The 17,538-nt window shown below is 43.5% G+C and overlaps 1 long non-coding RNA gene across 1 annotated transcript in view; it reads right to left on the bottom strand.

Annotated features, from left to right (window-relative positions):
- Window positions 1-17,538, bottom strand: part of LOC102825860 — a 208,450-nt gene that overhangs the window by 3,383 nt on the left and 187,529 nt on the right. The gene's annotated exons all lie outside the window — the stretch shown is intronic.

Genomic DNA, 17,538 nt, shown 5'->3' with positions numbered 1-17,538 from the left:
TTGGAGGAGAATATTGAAAGTGCCATGGGCTGGCTGCCCAAAGAACCAGCAGATCTGTGTTGGAAGAAGTGCAGCTAGAGTGCTCCTTGGAGGCCAAGATGGCCAAACTTCGTCTCTCATACTTTGGACTTATTGTCAGGAGGGACCAGTCACTGGACAAGGATATCATGTTTGGTAGGGTGGAGGGTCAGAGAAAAAGAGGAAGACCCCTAGCAAAGTGGATTGGCAAAGTGACAACATCAATGGCTCAAGTGTGGCAACAATAGTGAGGTTGGCCCAGAATTGGGCAGTGTTTCATTCTGTTTTGCATAGGGTTGCTATGAGTTGGTACTGACTCGATGGCACCTAACAACAACAACAACAACAACACACTGCTGCAGTCTGAAATTAATCAAACATGTCATCAAGATTCATTGATAATTACTGGTCATTGTAATACAACAGTTGGAAACAGGAAGAATTAGGATTGGAAAATATAGCCTTGGTGATAGAAATGATGCTGGATATTGCATGACAGAATTTTGCCAAGACCAATGACTTATTCATTGCAAATACCTTTTTTTCCACAACATAAACAGTGATTATACACTTAGATCTCACAGGATGGAATTCACAGGAATCAAATCAACTACATTTGTGGGAAGAGATGATGGAGAAGCTCAATATTACTAGCCAAAACAAGGCCAGGGGTGGACTGTGGAACAAACCATCAATTGCTCATATAAATTCAGGCTAAAGCTGAAAAAAAAATGAAAACAACTCCACAAGAGCCAAAATATAACCTGGAGTATATCCCACCTGTATTTAGAAACTAGCTTAAGAACAGATTTGATGCACTGAACAGTGATAACTGACGACCAGAGTTATGGGATGACACCAAGAACATCAAACATAAAGAAAGCAAAGGTTATTAAAAAGACAGAAGAGAAAGACAAGACTGAAGTGGATTTCAGAAGAGACTCTGAAATTTGCTCTAGAAGGTAGAGAAGCTTAAGTGATTGGAAGAAATGATGAAGTAAAAGAAAATTTTGAAGGACAGCTTGAGAAGACTAAGTATTATAATGAAATAGGCAAAGACCTGGAGTTAGAAAACCAAAAGGAAAGAACATGCTTGGCATTTTTCAAGCTGAAAGAACTGAATATTCAAGCCTCAAGTTGCACTACTGAAAGTTTCTATGGGTAAAATACTGAATGATGCAAGAAGCTTCAAAAGAAGTTGGGAGGAATATACAGTCACGGAACCAAAAAGAACTGATGGAGGTTCAACCATTTCAGGAGGCAGCATATGATCAAAAACCAATAATGCTGAAAGAAAAAGTCCAAGCTTCTCTGAAGGCACTGGCAAAGAGGCTGTAGGAATTCACAGAATACCAATTGAAATGTTCCAACCAACCAATGCAGTGCTGTTGGCACTCACTCGTCTAAATCAAGACATTTGGAAGGCAGCTACCTGGCCAGCTAACAAGAAGAGATCTTCATTTGCTCCTGTTCTAAAGACAGGGGATCCAAAAGAACATAAAAACTATCAAACAATATCATTAATGGTCCATGTAAGTGAGATTTTGCTGAAGATAATACAGGAAGAGTTGCAGCAGTATATCCACGGGGAACTGCCAGAAACTTGAGCCCAATTCAAGACATGTAATGGGTGGGGGTGAGGAGGGGTATCATTCCTGATGATATAGGGATCTTGGCTTAAAACAGAGAACACCAGAATACCTGAGATTTATTTGACTATGCAAAGGCATTCGATTGTATGAATCATAACAAACTAAGGATAATATTACAAAAAATGGGAATTCCAGATCACATAACTGCTCACATGGAACCTGTATATAGACAAAAAGGCAGTCATTCAAATAGAATAAAGGGATACTGACTGGTTTAAAATCAGCAAAGATGTGTGTCAGGGTTGGATCCTTTCACCATACGTAATCCGTGGTGGGCGGGGGTGGGGAGAGGTGGGCTATGTTAAGCAAATCATCTGGGAAGTTGGACTATATGAAGAAGAACATGGTATCAGGATTGGAGGAATCATCTGGGAAGCTGGACTATATGAAGAAGAACATGGTATCAGGATTGGAGGAAGGCTAATTAACAACCTGCGATATGCAGATGACACATCAAACTTGCTGAAAGTGAATATGACTTGAGGCACTTACTGATGGAAAGCAAAGACTACAGCCTTCAACATAGATTACACCTCAATGTAAAGAAAACAAAATCCCTCAGAAGTGGAGTAATAAACAACCTCATGATATATGGAGAACAAACGGAATTGTCAAGGATTTCATTTTACTTGGATCCACAATCAACATCCATGAAAGCAGCAGTCAAGAAATCAATCCAATATTGCATTGGGCAAACCTGCTGCAAAAGACCTCTTTAAAGTGTTAAAGAGGAAACACGTCACTTTGAAGCCTAAGGTGTGGCTGACCCAAGCCACAGTATTTTTAATTGCTTCATATGCATGTGGAAGCTGGGCAGTGAATACGAAGACTGGACAAAAAAATTGATGCATTTGAATTACGGTGCTGACAACCAATATCGAATATACCATGGGCTGCCAGATGGACAAACACATCTATCTTGGACAGAAGTACAGCTGGAATGCTCCTTAGAAGTGAGGACAGTGAGAGACTGTCTCACAGACTTTGAATATTTTCTCAGAAGGAACTGGTTCCTGAAAAACTACATCAAGCTTGATACAGGGTCAACAACAACAAAAGAGAGGAAGACCCTCAGAGAGACGGACTGACACAGTGGCTGCAACAGTGGGCTCAAACACAGCTGTGAGGATGGACCTGGCAATGTTTGGTTTGGTTGTGCATAGGATCAGTACGAGTTGGAACCGACTCCATGACACCTAACAGCAACAAGAAGTTTGGTTTTATTTCATTCTGACTTTCTTAGCTAACTATCACACTCATGCACATCCTGCCAATAGAACAGTAAATAAGAGGGCCCTCAAGGAACTTTGCACAAAGGGTACATTTTTAGGCGCTATCAAGATGTGCAATCATTTGGAGAATGTCAGGTAGATAAGGAAGCCTTTCTTCAAGAAAAATGGGAATCTCTCAGCTGAAGATTCTCAACGATAGAGGCACAGTAAAAGTCAAATGGGCTACACTCAATAGCCAAAAGCCTGGAATAGTTAATGTAATGTTCTCATTCCCTCCTCTGATCTCCCTGTTGCCTCACATTGGAGGCCACGACACTTGCTCACCCTGCTACCCCTATGATCTGTTGAAGGGCTGATTCTTCTCTGGCTTGGACTACTGGATTCTAGGCTGCTATGTTCCCCATCATCCCTCAGCCACTTGGTGAAAAGCAATGGAAACAACCTGAACCTTGAGCTTTGTCCCCGTGGTTTTCCAGCTGCACATTCCAAGGAGAATGCCAGTCTGGGGAAAAGCATTGCTCGGTGCCCTGCCATAAATGGCTAAGTTCCCTCCTGGTGTGGTGACTGGGGGTTAATGCAGAGCTGGCAAGCCTGGAAGCCGAGCCAGTGTGGCAGTTTTATGACTCATGAGAGCAGGTGGACAGTAGGTGGCCCTCCTGGCGATATGCATGGGCTCAGCAAAGTCTTAGGGCAAGGTGGCGCCAGTCACAAAGCCAGGCTGACTCAACCTTCTGGAGGGGTGGCAGCTGCACAGAACCTTTTCTGCCATAAAGGCTTAGACCAGAGACACGGCTGACAAAAGCATCAGCGCCCGCTTCCCCAACCCCCGCCGGCTCCACAGTGTCCACCATGTGGGCACCATGGACTTCCACATGACTTAACAAGCTCCCAATGGCTGAGCTCAAGGACTTGAAATGATGCTTGTCCCTCTAAGGGAAAAAGAAACTTTGAGTCAAACGTACAAATCAAACTCTGTTTTTAATAGTATGCAGGGCTTTGAAACACAGCCTAATCAGCAAGCTTCATATCCCTGGGTTTGGATCTTGCTTCTGCTACTTACGAACTGGGTGAAACCAGGCAGGCTACTTAACCTCCACACCCAGGTTTCCCCAGTTGTACTATGAGGATACTATTACCCAGCACACAGGCTGTTTCATGACGATTCACTTTGCTGGAACATATCAAATGCTTAGCACAGATAGGACCAAGGGCACGCCCCAAAAACTATTGTTGTTAAGTGCTGCTAAGTTGGTTCCGACTCACAGCAACCCTGTATAAGTTTTCGAGGAGCAGCTGGTGAGCTTGCACCATCATCAACCTTATAGTTCAAACCGACCTAGCAGTCCAGTGCATTAACCCGCAGCGCCACAGTTAATATACTTTTCTCCTTTTTGGGTCATGCATTGCACAATTCATTGGAATGCCATTTTTACTTGTCTGTCTCCCTTTCTGGTTAATGACCCTCTATGGACTGGGCCTGGGTGGGCCATGGGCATCAGTCTCCAGGTCACTCTACTGTGTGCTTATATACAAGATCACTATGAGTTGGAACTAGACTTGACAGCAGCTAAGAACAACACAGGTCACTCTTTAGTGCACTTGTCCCTCCATGATAGGATTCTTGCCTTCCATGAGGGAAGCCCAATTTTAATTTCTGGCCAGTGTATCTTGTGCACAGCTACCACCCCGTCTGTCGGTGGGGTTTGCATGTTGCTCTGATGCTGAACAGGTTTCAATGGAACTGCCAAACAAAGATGGTCTAGAAATAAAGGCCTGGAGAGCTACTCCTGAAAATCAGCCAATAGAAACCCTGTGGCTCACACAAAGTCCTTTCCACAACTGATGCTGTGGACATGCAGGACTGGGCAGCATTGTGCTCAGTTGTGAGTGGAGTCATGAGGCTGACTCGACTGCAGTGAATGACTGGCCACTTTGCTGCACTCCACTGCCACAGCAGGACAGAATGACACTGGCAGCCAACAGAAGGGTCCACCAGGAGGAGGGAAGCACTAACAACGCAGCAAACTGGAAGGAGGGAGTAAAGTGGCGGTGCAGGCGGCCTTGCCTTGTCCTAAGCCTCGGATGGCCCGGCTCCATCATATACCCTGATCAGCTGGCTCTTCCTCAGATTCCTCAGCCATTCGGCCCACCTGAAGGTGAGGCCTGGGGTCTCCTTCCCAGCTAGGGTGCTCACACCCAGCGGCCAGCACTTATTAATAGAGACTTTGAATGGGACTTGGGGAAACATGCTGTGAACAGTATGAAGTGCCTGGGTTCACAGTGTGGCAGTTACATAGTTTGTTCCCTATAGCATGTCAAACCGGGCTCCCTTCCCAGCTGGCACCGGTTCTGAGGATTGGCCCTCAGCCTTCAAAAGATGAACATCTACTTCTGAAAAACAGCCAAGGAAAACCCTGTGGCTCACAATTTCTTCTCCATAACCAATCCTAGGGACGTGCAAGATGGAGCAGCATTTTCCTCAGTTGTGCATGGAGTCAGGGCCAATTCCACTGCAGTGAAACAACAATTGGCCCTTTCTGTACCCCCCTGGTTTCCAGGCTGCACCCTAAGGACTTTCTAAATGTTCTTTTGCATGAGAAAGGATACCAAGCATTCCCTTCTCCTTCTCAACCTCCAGGGCATTATGCAGAAAAGTTGACATGTTTAGGGACTCCCTCAGTCACTGTTCCTACCACATGGCTATATGCAAACAGTCCAGGGTCACTGAAAGCTTAGGTTTATTGTTGTTAAGTGCCTTCAAGTTGGTTTTGACACACAGTGGCTCTGTAGAGGGTTTCTAATGCTGTAAATTTTTGCAGGAGCAGAAAGCCTCATCGTTCTCCTTCAGAGCAGTTGGTGGGAATGTCGGACTGCTGACCTTTTGATTCTCAGTCCATTGCTTATCCTACAAAACTATGGTGCTCCCACATGTTTGGGTTGTTATTGTTGTTAAGTGCCACTGAGTTGGTTCCGATCCACTGTTGTTGTTGTTGTTATGTGCCACTGAGTCTGTACCAACTCATAGCAACGCTATGTATAACAGATCAAAACGCTGTCTGGTCCTGGGCCAACCTCACAATCATTACTATGCCATTGATACTGCCACTGTGCCAATCTACCTTGCTGGAAGTCTTCCTCTTTTTCTCTGACCCTCCACCTTACCAAACATGGTATCTTTCTCCAGTGACTGGTCCCTCCTGACAGTATGTCTGAAATATGAGAGACAAAGTCTGGCCATCTTGACTTCCAAGGAGCACTCTGGCTGCACTTTTTCCAATACAGATTTATTGGTTCTTTTGGCAGCCCATGGTACTTTCAATATTCTCCTCCAACACCATAATCAAAAGCATCAATTCTTCTGTAGTCATCCGTATTCACTGTCCAACTCGCATGTATATGAGGTTACTGAGCATATCATGGCTTGGGTCAGGCACACCTTAGTCCTCAAGCTGACATCTTTATTCTTCAATACTTTAAAAAGATCTTGTGCAGCAGATTTGCCTAATGCAATATGTTGTTTGATTTCTTGACTGCTGCTTCCATGAGTGTTGATGGTTGATCCAAGAAGAATGAAGTCTTTGACAACTTCAATCTTTTCTCCATTGATAAAGAATGTTGCTTATTGGTCCAGTGGTGAGGATTTTTGTTTTCTTTACATTGAGATGCAATCCATACCAAAGGCTATACTCTGATTTTCAGCTGTAAGTATTTTAAGTCCTCTTCACGTTCAGCAAACATGGTTGTATCATCTCCATATTGCAAGTTATTAATGAGCCTTCCTCCAATCCTGATGCCACGTTTTTCTTCATGTAATCCAGCTTCTCAGATTATTTGCTCAGCATACAAGTTGAATAAGTATGGTGAAAGAATACAGACCTGGTGCACACCTTTCCTAATTTTAAACCATTCAGCGGTCCCTTGTTGGGTTTGAACAACTGCTCTTGGTCTATGTACAAGTTTCTCATGAGCACAATTAAGTGTGTTCCAGAATACCCATACTTCGCAGTTTTGTCCATAGCTTGTAATGATCCAAACAACTGAAAGCCTTTGTGCAGACAATACGTCACAGATAACTAACTATCTTTCTGGTATTCCGACTGATAGCGACCTTATATAAGGTGTCTGAGGGATGGCTGGTGAGTTTGAACTGCTGACCTTGTGGTTCAAACCGACCCTGTGGTTGAGCACTCATCTGACAATACTACATCAATAGGTTCCCCCCCAAACTGGTGAGCAACACTGCATCAGTGAGGACCCTCTTACTTCCTGACTCCGTTACTAAGTGATTTGTTTGTTGTTGCTAAGTGCTGCTGAGTCAATTCCGACCCGTAGCGACCCTGTCTAGGATTTCTGAGAAGCAACTGGTGAGCTTGACCAGCCGACCTTGCAGTTCAAACAGCTTATCCACAGTGCCACACCAGGACTCCAGGTGCCGTCTAATTGGTTCCGACTCATAGTGACTCTGTACAGGGTTTTCAAGGTTATAAATCTTTGCAGGAGAAAAAAGTCTCTTTTTTTTTTTTTTTTTTCTCCCATTGAGTGGCTGGTGGGCTCTAATTGCTGACCTGTGGTTTTCAGTCCAGTGCTTATCCTACAGAGCCACTGAGCTCCCTGACTATATAATAGTCACGATGGAAAACCACCAGCGATTCACAATTCATGCCTGCTACCTTAGGCCCTCTTGCATCTTTCTCCCATTCTGGTATCTGTGTTCTGACCTGCCTCTTCATAGAGGACCTTTCCTGCTACACCCCTCCACTGGAGAGTCCTTCAGTCTCCAGGTTCTATAAAATCTGTGCAATACATTTGTATTGAGCACTATTTGGTAAGTGGACTCCTGGTGTGGTATTGCAGAATCAGCACTGGACTTCAAACCACAAGGTCAGCAGTTCAAACCCACCAGCTGCTATATAGGGTCACTATCAGTTGGAACCCACTTGACAGCACTCTACATCATTTGGGAAGTACAGCCACAATGCTCCTTAGAAGTGACAATGTTGAGACTTTGTCTTATGAACTTTGGACATGTTATCGGGAGATCCCAGTCCCTGGAGAAGGACCTGATGCTTGGAAGAGGGTCATCAAAAAAGAGAAAGATCCCAATTAAGTGGCATGACACTGTAGCTGCAACAATGGGCTCAAACATTTTAGCAATTGTAAGGATGGTGCAGGACCAGGCAGGGCTCTGTTTTGAACATAGAGATGCTGTGAGTTGGAACCGATTAAATAGCTCCTAATAGCAACAATTTGGTTCCAGGCATACTGTGTTGGGACATGTGTGGCATTAGTAGAATTCTCACCTTTCATGAAGGAGACCTGGGTTCGATTCCCAGCCAATGTACCTTATGAATAGCCACCACCTGTCTGTCAGAGGAGGCTGTAGTTTTCCATGATGATGAACAGGCTTCAGCAAAATTTCCAGACTGTCAAACTAGGAAGAATGATCTGGTGATCTACTTCTGAAAATCAGCCCATGAAAATTCTATGAATCTACAGCAGTATCCACAAAGGACCATAGAGATGGCACAGCACAGGTACTGTTTGGTTCCATTGTGTATGGAGTTACCAAGAGTCGGGCTAACAATAGTAACAAGGCAGGCACCAAGGCTGCCCTCACAGAGCTGAAGCTGGCTCAGGAGACACACAAACATCAAACAAATAATTAGATACTTCCTTCCTCTACTACCTCCTGCTCTACCATTTCTCTTCTGGAAGTCCCCTCCCCTCTGCTAGACTAGGAATAACCACACCTAGAAAACCAGATAAAAGTTTAAGAGCTTCATAGATTCATTAAGAACAAGCAACTTTCAATTGAATATTGTATAGGAATTGCATTGATGATCAATAAAAGGCATCTTTGTGATCATTTCTAGAGCAAATTGTACGCTGGTCTCTTGAAAAAGAATATAATCTCTTGTTGCAACATTGTTCTTATGATAAATCAGTTTGCAAATATTCCATTTTAATTTAAGAAGCCTCACACTGGTACAAGGAATCCTGATGTGGCACTTTGGGATAATGCTCCAGACTGCAAAGCCATTTGAACTGCAAGGTTGGTGGTTCAAGCTCACCAGCTGTTCCTCTGAAATCCTATACAGGGTCGCTATGTGTCGGAACTGACTCAACAGCACTTAACAACAACAACAACATTGGTACAGGGTGGGAGGAAGAGTAGGAGTACGACACTGGATTCTGTCTTTCAGGGGTACTAAGGGGTGGGGGCTAGCTGAGCACTGCCTCCTCCTACTTGCAGCAGCTTTGCACCTCCTCATCTGCTGGGCTGGGGCAGACAGACATCTCCCAACATTACTGCACCTTCAGAGGGCTTTCTTTGGTAGTCCCTCAATGGCAGGGATGTTTGTGCTTCTAGGTTGATACAAAACTTGCTTTATTTTCACACCAAGAACAGCTTCCAAGGTAAACAAACCTGGTATTTGTGTGGAACCTGAGCGTGCATCCACTGCTTTCACAATACTGCTCTATGAGGCTTCACTATGATCCTGTAAAGTTGATTATGAGTCCATCCTCATCTCATACATGAGGCAACAGATGTTAGAAAAACTCACTCTGAGTTATCCAGTTTACCAGCCTTTCCACTCCAGAAACCACACGTCTTTCCCCATTATGCCCAAGAAGGGACATGATTTCAATTAAATTGGTTCACAGACCTCGGGGCATCACTGGGCATTCACATGGTGCTTTTCAATTAAGGGTGACCTTAACACTCCATGATCTGGAGGTGCAGGCTTGCTGATCACCCCATGTTTCTCTAACACCCTTTCTGGTGCAGATGTGATATGTCTGTCTCTGTCCTGTGCCCCCACTGGAGACCTCCCTCTTACACCTGTGAGCTAAACAGGAGTGTTTTCCCAGCTGCTGCTAGGCAAGGACTGAAGTCTGTATCCAGAGATCCTGAGCTACCAGGGCACTCATGCTTGCATCTGACCACTGTTTTGATAAAATTCTACCTATCGCTTCTGCAGTCTTGTTTTCATTTCTGAATTTGGCTAACAGATTTGAACCAACAGAAGTAGTACTTAGCTACTCATGATTTGCATTAGTTTTTTAATGCTACCTTCATCTGAATCTTATGGTTCCTAGAAATTCCAAGGAACAAAAAGCCCTATTAGGGAAATATGGGCATTGTAATCTTTGTCTAGAGGGCTTGAAGCAGGGAGAGGTGGGTGGGAATGGAAAGTGTGTCACAGAGCACTCACTCGGGGAGGGGGAGGGAGGCACCAGGAAGCCCCAGGGCAGAGTCACAAGTCATCACTGACTGACCAGTAATTGAATCACTGGCCTGAAGCCAAGCTTTGCATAGGAAACACACCCCTTGTGGCTGTAATAAAAGAACAGGCATCCTCTCTGCTCTTGCCTTAGGATTTCCAATGTTTTAACCTAGCTCTTTTCTTCTTCATCTGTAAAAGGGAGACAATAATGCCAATCTTATAGGATCGTTATAAGACAGAAAGGAGCTGCATTCAGGACAGTCAGTGGAGGGTCAGTGAAAAAGAGGAAGACTCCCAACAAGATGGATTGGTACAGTGGCACCAGCATTGGGCTCTAGAGTAACACCACCTGTGAGAATGGTGCAGGACTGGGCAGTGTTTCGTTCTGTTGTACATAAGGTCACTATGAGTCAGAGCTGACAGCACCTAGCAATGAAAGCAGCAACATCAGTACCGCAGAGCCGTGGTTGGTGCAAACGGTTTGTGCTCCTGCATAAACCTAAAGGTTGGTGGTTCGAAGCCATCCAGCAGCACCATAAACTAACGAGCTGAAGATCTCCTCTGGTTACGACTTTTAAACCCCACTGCTCTCAAATTGATTCTGACTCATAGGGACCCTATAGTATAGAGAGAACTGTCCCATAGAGTTCACAAGGCTGCAAACCATTACAGAACAGCCAGCCACATTTCTCCCATAGCTAGGCTGGTGGGTTCAAACTTCTAACTTTTGGGTTAGCAGCATAGCATGTAACCATTGGGTAACAGGGTTACTAAAGATTACAGCCTAGAAAACTCTATGAGGCAGATTCATGCTGGCACATAGGGGTCATGTGAATCAAGGACTGACATGACAGCACCCAACAACGACAGGTCCTTTTGTGCTTGACTACTTGCCTAAAGATTGATGTTTTGAATCCACCCAGTGGGACCATGCAAGAAAGACATGGCAATCTGCCATAAAAATTACAGCCCCCAAACCCTATGACACAATTCTACCCAGTAACATATGATGTCACCATGAGGTGGAATCGACTTAATAGTAACTCCCCCAGCCACCAATAATCGGTAATGCACCTGCACACATAAATGTTTACTAAATGCTAGGGGCCTAGATTTAACAAGACACAAAGCAAATATTTGGTGATGGAAACAAGAGAAAACAGCAAAAGAAGAGTTGACATTCAAGGTAATGTGAACAGGCAGCAACAGCTTTCTAGACTGCCTTAGAGGGAAAGTGCAGTGTCAGGTCCTGAGGAACAGTTTTCCTAGTCTCATTAACATTTATTCTTTGTTGTATCAAAGACCACAAACACATGGACAGCAGGCTGAATCCAGATTAGTTTGGATTCTAGTTTGTCCCACAGAATGTGAGCTTAATAGTGTATGTGCATGTGTGTTTTAATTTAAACTGATTGCCAACATTTGAAAAATCAAAAGATTTTACTTTAAAACAAAAAAAAAATCAACAATTTAAGGAAAAGCCTATGAAATAGGGCTGGACTTGAGTAGCAGCCACCCCTTCAGTAGGCTGGTACATCTGCCTGACTTTTAAACTTGTGATGCCACCTTTACACTGTTGTTGTTGTAAAGTGCCATCCAGTCAGTTCTGACTCACAGCAACCCTGTCTGGGGCTTCTAAGGGGCAGCTGGTGGATTTGAACTACTGACCTTGTGATTAGCAGTCCAGCACTTATTCTACAGTACTACACTACTACACACTGGCTGTTCAGTTACAGGGACACACTCAAAAGCTAGGTTGGGAGACTTGGCCTCTGCCCTGATCCCTTCCACTTTCTAGTGGCACTATGACACTGGGCAGGACTTGTAACCTATTGAAAACCAGTTGCTGTTGAGTTGATTCAGGCTTATGGCAACCTCACTGGTGTTAGAGTAAAACTGTGCTCCATAGGGTTTTTGGTGGCTGGGTTTTCAGAAGTAGATCACCAGGTCTTTGGGTGGACTCAACCCTCTAGCCTTTCAGTTAGCAGCTGAGCACATTACCCATTTGAATCATCCGGGGATTCTCAAAAAATTCATCATGGGGAAAATGGACATAATACTTTTCTGTCTCAAAGGATTGTTAAGAACATCCGAGCTAATAGGCATGTGAGTGTAATAACCAGACAGAATATGTTTGCTGTGCACATACTCCCTGCCTCTTCTTGTTGCACACTGTGTGATGTGTGTAAGCACTCTGCAGGTCCACGTGGATTGGTACGCAACAGCCATTCTATTCCCCGTTGTGCCTTGCTGAACAGCAGGGCTAGAAAGCTAAAAACTACGTCTCCCAGATGCTTCTGTAATGAGGGCTCTGCTAATTTCATGTATTCTAGAGAGGGAAAGAAAAGAAGTGAGAAGGCCAGGTTCCTACTGCTTGGTTTCTTTCTGCTGGGAAGTAGACCACAGGCAAGCTGCCATCTGTGGTGGCGGTGATGGCATTCAGTGTCCAGTCACTATGACACGGTACTGGATAGCTGAGAAGCTGGATGGCTGGAGCAGCTGCTCAATTTTCCACTTCCTGCTGATAGAGATGAAGCAGGGACCTGGTGACCAGTTCTCATGGTGGTGTTCTAGGAGGCTTTCCTGGGAGTTCAATCTCGAGCCAACCCTCTAGCCTTTCTAAAGATTACCAGTTACCAGTTGTCGAGTCGGTTTTTACTCATGGCAACCCCATGCTTATCAGACTAGAGTTGTGTGCAAAAGTGTTTTCAATGGTGGAGTTTTCGGAAGTATATTGCCAAGGCTTTCTTGACTTCTCTGGGTGGACTCCAGTGTCCATTCCTTTCAGTTAGCAGTCCAGTGCATTGACCATTCACACCACCCAAGGATGACTCCAATGATCACACCAGCACCTAGTTCCCTGTCTCAAGCCTCATTTTGCAAAAGTTTCCAAGAACACATACTATTTGTTGTATCTGAATTGTCGTACAATTACTAATATGTTGTCTTGTAAACTGTGAATAACTTAGAAATATTGGTTATGATGTCTAAAATATCTCTTGCTGTTATTTACTTTAATATTAACAGCATTGCTGAACACACTAAAAACCAAGACTTGAAGGTGAAGTAGTTGAGAAATCAAGTTCTCTTGCCCAAACCAAAGCTTGCAGGCCACAAGGCCAAGGGAGGTTGAACCTGTGAGCAACTGCAGGTTCTGCTCTGCCCTCACCCAGTTCTGTGAGCAAAGGGCAAAAAGAACATGTTGCTGGCTTAATGCAGGAGGAGAGTAAGGGGGAGAGATAGGAAAGGGCTGCAGAGAGAGATGGGAAAGTGGTTTGGGGTGGGGAGCAGAGAGTGAGTAGGGTCCCTCTAAAAGCAGTTTTTGTAGCCTCAGAACCAGAAAGTGAAAGAGAATGAGAACAGTTTTCTCTCAAGCTCTGGAAAGGATCATTCAGTTCATGCTCTGAAATTTTGTTTTATCATTGCAAAACCTTTTGATGTCTATCTGACATCAGATTGATTTCCCCTGCCAACTAGGGCACATATCCTGAATAACAATAGTAAAGATACTAAGTTAACCCAGTAACTTCCTCAGTCTATCTATTGAATACTTGGTATGGGCTTCCTCAGTCTATCTATTGAATACTTGGTAAGTAACTGCACGCATAACTTCCTTCAATCCCCTTAACAACTCTATGAGATGAACACATTTGCCATTGGTTTTACAAAGAACAGAGAAGATAAAAAAAAAGTCTTGCTCAAGATCACACAGACTGACGTGGTAGAGTTGGGATTCTGTCTGACTCCGGGTCACCTGTTTTCCAGTCCCTGCTCTTAAACACCAGCCTGTATGTGGCCTGCCTTTGAGCAGCAAGGACATTAGGAAGGAGAAAGCAGGAAGCACTGGACAAATGAAGATGACACTGCCCTCCATTCAGGGGCTATTGCTCAATCAGATAGGTGGTCCCCCTGGTAATGACACTAGGAAGTGTGGTGCCAAGTGGCCTTGAGAGAAGACCTAAGTCATGGAGAACTGGATGATCTCAGTGTAAAGAAGGAATACTGGTGTGGCGCTATAGAATAATGCACTGGACCACAATGTTGGTTTGACCTGCAAGGTTAGCAGTTCAGATTCACCAGCTGCTCCTTGGAAACCCTATATAAGGTTGCTATGAGTCGGAACCAACTTGATGGCACTTACAACAACAACAATGTAAAGAAAGTCTGTCCTAAATTCCAGGTAAGTCTATTGCTAAAGACACAGGATGATCCCATCCTCCTCCTATGCCCCAAAGGAACTGGCAGTGAGCAGTGATAATGGGCCAACCCTGGGTAATAAATCCTGAGGAGGAGGAGAAGGAGCTGCTGCAGATCCTGAGCAGCGGGTTCCTAACTTCACCAAGTATCTAGATCACCTTGAGCACTTGTGTCAGAAAATAAAAACAAACAAGAAAATCTCAATTTAATAGGTCTGGGGCAGAATTTAGGAATCGATAAAAAACAAAACAAAACTCTTTGCACGTATCAACATGACCTTACCCTACACGAGAGGAGTCCTGCTGTGGCTCTGAGAATTAATGTGCTGGACTGCAAGTTTGGTTTGAACAACAAGGTTGGTGGTTCATCACCTCACCAGCTGCTGCTTGGAAACCCTATACACTTACCTCTAGATTCTTAATGCATGCCCATGGTTATTTCTATCCTGAATTAAAGCATTTCAATTTAAAAAGAATCCCACTTCCTAAAATGCTTAACACTAAACTAAAAAGAATGCTTAACTTTTTCAAAGTTCTGACCAAGCCCTGCAGAATTCTAAATACTCTTCTTTACCTTAACCTACCATTGTTTCTCTACCACTCATCTGTCAGTTTGTTGTACTGTGGTGACTTGTGTGTTGCTGTGATTCTGGAAGCTATGCCATGGGTGTTTTAAATATCAGCAGGGTCACCCATGGTAGACAGGTTTCAGATGAACTTCCTAATGAAGACAGACAAAGAAAACAGAGAGATGGACTTCTTCTGAATGTTTAGTCACTGAAAACTTTATCAATAGCAGTGGAACAGTGTCTGGATCAGAACACTGAATATTGAAACATGATGAAGAGCACCAGAATATTGTCAGATAAAGTGCCAAAGATGAGCCCTTCAGGTTGGAAGGCACTCAAAATATGACTGGAGAAGAGTTGCCTACTCAAAGTAGAGCTGACTGTGATGACACAATGGAATAAGGCTTCGGCACCTTCATTTGCTGATGGGACCCAACTCAAAATGAAGAAAAACAGCTGTAAACATCCATTATTAATGATTGGAACATGGAATGTACAACATATGAATCTAGGAAAATTGAAAATTGTCAAAAATGAAATGGAATGCACAAACATCGATATCCTAAGCATCACTGAACTGAAATGGACTGGTATTGTCCATTTTGAATCTGACAATCACATGGTTTACCATGCCTGGAATGACAGACTGAAGAGGAATGGCATCACATTCATCATCAAAAACAGCCTATCAAGATTTGTCTTTTAAGTAAACACTGTCTGTGATAGGATAATATCCATTTACCTAAAAGGAAGCTCAGTTAATACATTTTTATTCAAATTTACCCACCAACCACTAAAGCCAGTGATGACAATATTGAAGAATTCTACCAACTTCTTCAGTCTGAATTGATCAAACATACAACAAAGATGTACTGATAATTACTGGCAACTGGAATGCAATGGTTGGAAATAACAAGGAAGGATCAGTCATTGGAAATATGGCCTTAGAAGCTGGAGATTGCATGATAGAATTTTGCAAGATCAATGATTTCTTCATTGCAAACACATTTTTTAAACAACATTAAAAGACGATCATATGCATGAACCTCACCAGATGAAATACACAGAAATCAAATTGACTACATCTGTGGAAAGAGACAGTGGAAAAGCTCCATCCAGATCATCAGCCAAAACAAGGCCAGGGTTAGACTGTGGAACAGACCATCAATCGCTCATAAGCAAGTTCAGGCTGAAATTGAAGACATTTAAAACAAGTCCACAGAAGCCAAAATATGACCTTGAATACAACTCACTTTAATTTAGAGATCATGTGAAGGATGGATTTGATGCATTAGACACTAAAGGCTGAGGACCAGAGGAATTGTGGAATGACATCAAGTACACCATACAGGAAGAAAGCAAAAGGTCATTAAAACAAGAAAGGAAAGACCAAAATGGATGTCAGATGAGACTCTGAAACTTGCTCTCCAGAGTAGAGGTGCAAAAGCAAATGGATCTTTCTGCCGGAGCCACCATCTTGCAGGAATCCACCATGATGACGAACACAAGGGGAAAGAGGCTGGGCACCAACTAGATGTTCTCCAGGCCTTTCAGAAAACACGGGGTCGTTCCTTTGGACACATAAATGTTAATCTACAAGAAAGGCGATATTGTAGACATCAAGGGAATGGGCACAGTTTAAAAAGGCCCCACAAATGTTACCACGGTAAAACCGGAAGAGTCTACAATGTGACCTTGCTGTCAGCATTGTTGTGAACAAGCAAGTCAAGGTCAAGTTTCTTGCCAAAAGAATTAATGTGCACACTGAGCATATTAAGCACTCTAAGAGCCGAAACAGCTTCCTGAAGCGAGTGAAGGAAAATGATCAGAAAAAGAAGGAAGCCAAAGAGAAAGGGACCTGGGTTCAGATAAAGTGCCAGCCTGTGTCCCCCAGAGAGGTACACTTTGTGAGAACCAATGGAAAGGAGCCTGAGCTGCTAGAACCTATTCCCTATGAAGGCACAGAATAACAAGAGTGAAATAAAGGTGTCTGAGGTGCATAATGTCAGGTCTTTGGTTGTAACTGCGTGGAGGTGTGGTGCCCCACCCCCCAAATACATAGTATTTAAAGCACATTTTGTTCCCCAATTAGCTTGATAGTAAATGCTTTTACTGTTGAAAACAAAACAAAAAAAAGCAAATGGAAGAAATGAGGAGGTACTAGAACTGAACAGAAAATTTCAAAGGTCAGCCCAAGAAGACAAATATTATAACTAAATATGCAAAGACCCGGAGTTAGAAAATCAAAAGGGATGAACACGCTCGGCATTTCTCCAACTGAGGAAACTGGAGGAAGAAACCAAGCCTCGACTTGAAATACTGAAGGGTTTTATGGGCAAAATATTGAATGATGTAGAAAGCATCAAAAGAAGATGGAAGGAATGAAAAAAAGTCACTGTGCCAAAAGGAAATGGTCAATGTTCAATTATGTCAAGAGGTAGCATATGATAAGGAGCCAATGATCCTGAAGTAAGAAGTCCAAAGTTCATTGAAGTCATTGGCAAAGAACAAGGCACTGGGAATAGATGGAGTAAAAATTGAAATCTTTCAACAAATTGATACAGTACTGGAGGCACTCATTCATCTATGCCAAGAAATCTGGAAGACAACCTAGCCTGCTGACTGCAAGAGACCCATATCTG

This window comes from Chrysochloris asiatica, unplaced genomic scaffold, assembly GCF_000296735.1.
Source record: "Chrysochloris asiatica unplaced genomic scaffold, ChrAsi1.0 scaffold00048, whole genome shotgun sequence".
Taxonomy (NCBI): Eukaryota; Metazoa; Chordata; class Mammalia; order Afrosoricida; family Chrysochloridae; genus Chrysochloris; species Chrysochloris asiatica.
This window is presented reverse-complemented; position numbering and strand designations above follow the sequence as displayed.